Below are 4,312 nucleotides of genomic sequence, written 5' to 3' on the forward strand. Positions count from 1 at the left end.
TAAATTCCTAGCAGTGCTATTGCTGGGTCATAGGGTAGGTCTATTTTTAATTTTCTGAGGAACCTCCACACTGCTTTCCAGAGCGGCTGCACCAATTTGCATTGCTGGGATGAAATTTTAATTCAGCTAGGTGATTCTGGCAAGAATATAGGGAAAGATGTCATTCTCCTTCCTGTCTTCCTAAGTTTCTTCTAGTGTCTCCTAATGGAAAAATGCAATAAGAATCAAACTGACAAGGATGTATGAGTAATATATTTTGCTGAGTGCCAACTTTACATCACAGAGTATAAGAGGTGGATTTGGTGTTTATAGACAATAATTGTACATAAATTTGTATCTAAAGGTTTATTATTAATGGTATATAAACAGGCAAAATGGGGGCCTGTATTTATTATGATAGTTATAATGGAAACAACCCAAATGTTCATCCGCCATAACATGCATAGACAAACATAAAAATGTAAGAATAATATAAAACCAAGTTTCCATACATTAAAGGTTTTTTTTTCTTTAGTTCTCCGGTATTTCCTGTGTGCCATGGTCGTTCCTTCCACAGATCTTTCAGAGTTGGTCTTTTGAAGGGAAACAGAAAGTTGTGTTGAACCCCTTGGAAATAAGATTCCAAATACCATATGAACATATATTACTTAGATTATAAAATGTGTAACACTTGGAAAAGTCAAATATGACTGGGGACAGAATATCTAAGAGACATGCCAAGAGCACAAAATGTCCTAGTAGACAAGATTTATTTATTTATATATTTTTAACTGTATTTATTTATTTTGAGAGAGACAGGGACAGCGTGAGTGGAGAGGGGCAGAGAGAGGGAGGCAGAGAATCCTAAGTAGGCTCATGCTGCCAGTGCAGAGCCCGACCTGGGTTTCAATCTCACGAAACCGCAAGATCATGACCTGAGCAGAAACCAAGAGTCGGATGCTTAACCAACTGCAACACGTAGGCACCTCTATTCATTTTTATTTTTAACACTTGATTATAAGACAGATATGTATAAAAATGTAAATTGATTCTGTGGAAGAGATCAGAGATTTTGGTTTGTAAAGTACTTGATCGGAGGTGAATGTATATCACAAGAGTAGAAAAACATGAACAGAAGGGAGGGAAAAAGTAACACAATCCCTGGGTGCTCTCATATCAAGAAAGAGAAAGTGATGCCAAAATAACATACTCACGAAATATATTGAAACTCGGATGAAGAACTAATCATATACCAAATTACATTCAAGTTAGTAATATCTTTAATTACATCAACAGATTTGGAAATTAATTAAAGTGGAAACCCAAGTATAACAACAAATTATTATGATCAAATTAAAAAAATACTATTGAATAGATAACCACGTAGGCATACTTATCTAAAACTATAACACATTTCAGTACATAACAAAGGTCTCAAGGAAATGCTCTCTGAAGATAACACAGAGTGATGTTTCAAGACCTTAAAATGTACTGTTTGAAAGTATGGATAACAACATTCACTAGGAACTGCTCTTAGATTTTACTAATTAGCAAGTATTTTGACAGGTATTATGCTACCAAGTGTTTTGGGACACCCTTTGCTTTATGCTTCAGAAATTCTGTTCAGCATGATGAATTTAAATAGTATCCTTAACTTGCATGTTTTTTTCTTTTTCCTTTAAAGTACATCTCATAAATTAAAAGCAGTGGGTGTATTGTAAAATCTAATTAGTTTTCAAGCTTCCTGTCAGCTTTGTTTTTCTACTAGTAGTGAGAAAATATGCCATATATAAGATATTACTTCTCTTCAACTTTTGTAAAGAACATTACAAAACCGCTAGTATTTAAGCTGGAAAATTTAAAAAGTACATGGACTCTTTCAAGTCATTAGGGGAACATTTAGCGCAGCAGAGCAGTAAGTCACTGAATTTCAAGCGCTGGTGGCTGAATGCAGTTAGTACAATGTAATTTACACTCGGGGAGTAGCTCATACACCTGGAAGGATCTAAACCATTGACTACTTAATTGACATGATTTTTTAAAGAGAGATGGAGCACCCTAATATTTACGTGAAAGGAAAATTGGAATTAAATTACCTCTTCAAGGTCGGAGAGAAAATTAATTGCTGAAATAAGACTTGAAATTTTGTTTTCATTCTCTATGTTTCACTTAGAAAAAAAAATCATTATTGTGGTGTGAACATATGTAAGTGTAATTCTGGACTTTGTTTAGGTTGCACTTTCAAAATATACAGGTTAATATAACATTTAGCCCTAAAATTATACAGTACATTTGTCATTTATAAAAGGGTCAAATAATAAAGTCAGCAAGTTATGCAAATACCACAGTCAAATTACCCTTGAACAAACTCTTTGGAGGTGCTACAAAAGAGACATGTATATTTCCTCTTAAGAATCCAACACCTAATCAGGTTTGATATTAGAAAATATTATTCTTCTCTTGAAAACTAGGTAAAACGCTAGGCTTAATTTTAGGAACTGTGAAAAGTGAATCACTTATAACACTAGACTTATGCTCAGTGTGGTATGTTCAACTTTGAGGATCAAGTTAGGGAAGGGTGATCAGAAGAAAGCCATTCCAACTAGATTCCAAGGAGATGTAGGGCAAATGAAAGGTTTCACTTTTATCAGAGTGGCACCAAACTTTTCCATGAAAACAAAGGGGGAAACAATTGAGGTTTTACACATCTTAAAGCCTGAGTGTGTGCTGCAGTGACAGTATAAACTAGCTGGGAGCCACAGACATATATGGAGCCCACACTCACCCAGCAGCTATTTCCACAAGCCTTGACTGTGGGCTCGCAAATCAGGTTAAGGAAAAGGCGAGAGACCTGGCTGCCATCCTTTGTGGAACACTGAAACAGAACCCTGTCTACTCCTTAGCTTCTTTTCTCATGTGATCATAAAGCCATATTCTACTGCTGGTGAAACAAGAAACACTCCTGTCCTAGATCACTTACAAAGATACACTGCTGCTGGGGATGGGGGGAGGGTAGAAGCAAAATCCATTTGCTCTTGAAGGAGGGGAAGGAAAGACCCCTACCTCACCACAGGTCTTTCAGCAAATAACCAGCTAGTAAGGCACTTAGCACTTGAGAGGGACAGAAAACTCTATTTCAAGGCAAAGGTTCTCTGAGAAGATTAGAAGAAAAAGCTACCTGACCCAATGAGAGAGGCAGAAAAACCAATCAGAACAATCATCCTGTACTGATATAAATCAGAAGATTGTTGCCATTAGGAAAGGGGCAGGACACTCAATCCCACAAAGGATCTCCACAGACATGAGGCAGATTTAATGTTCCAGGGTTTGAAGGATGTGCAGAAACACTGACAAAGCTCCAAACCAACACACAGGCACACAGGGATTTCCTAAAACTGAGCTGGAGAGGATAATTCAAAAAATTAGAAATATAAGAAAAAAAAAGTGTGCCGCTGGAGAAAGGACAAATGCATAGAATAGAGAGAAAAGCCCTCTGGGTCGTCAGACCCTACATAATTCAGAAGTAGCACCCAAGGTTAACCAAGTGTTAGACATATCAGAAAAGCTTTTTAACTTATATAGTCATGATTAAGATGCTAAAAAATCCTGTGAAAAAGTTGGAAATAGATGTGGACAGTTGGGAAATTTTAGTGACACACTGGAAATTCTAACAAGGGGTTAAATATGAATGCCAAATTATATACAATCTATTACATAAAGCAGATTTATAGAAGATAGCACAGGTAAAGAATTCTTTCAAAAGGTTTATCAGTAGACTCAAAGGTTTATCAAAATCCTCAGAGTCAAAAAAATAAAATAAAATAAAATAAAATAAATCAACAGAGATTAATGGCAAACTTTAAAACAAAGGCACAAAAGAGTACACAAAGGAGAACAAGAAATCCAGGAACAGTGGGGAAATATTACCTATATTTATCTGCCAAATAGAGAAGGAAAGAAAGGAAATATAGAATTATTTGAAGAAATAATGCCTATCAAGTTTCCAAATTTAGTACAGGGCAACAGTGCATGGATAAGAATCTCAAGAACCCCAAGCAATGAATATTTTTATTTTATTTATTTATTTATTTTTCAATATATGAAATTTATTGTCAAATTGGTTTCCATACAACACCCAGTGCTCATCCCAAAAGGTGCCTTCCTCAATACCCATCACCCACCCTCCCCTCCCTCCCACCCATCAACCCTCAGTTTGTTCTCAGTTTTTAACAGTCTCTTATGCTTTGGCTCTCTCCCACTCTAACCTCTTTTTTTTTTTTTTTCCTTCCCCTCCCCCATGGGTTTCTCTTAAGTTTCTCAGGATCCACATAAG

At 36.1% G+C, this 4,312-nt stretch overlaps 1 long non-coding RNA gene across 1 annotated transcript in view; it reads right to left on the minus strand.

Moving 5' to 3' along the window:
* Positions 1-2,849, minus strand: part of LOC125923167 (uncharacterized) — a 27,496-nt gene extending 24,647 nt beyond the window's left edge. The window contains exon 1 of the long non-coding RNA XR_007457926.1: positions 2,765-2,849. This is a non-coding gene — a long non-coding RNA (uncharacterized LOC125923167). The remainder of the gene's footprint in view (positions 1-2,764) is intronic.
* Positions 2,850-4,312: the final 1,463 nt, after the last annotated feature.

The sequence above is a fragment of the Panthera uncia genome, chromosome B1, assembly GCF_023721935.1.
Source record: "Panthera uncia isolate 11264 chromosome B1, Puncia_PCG_1.0, whole genome shotgun sequence".
Classification (NCBI taxonomy): Eukaryota; Metazoa; Chordata; class Mammalia; order Carnivora; family Felidae; genus Panthera; species Panthera uncia.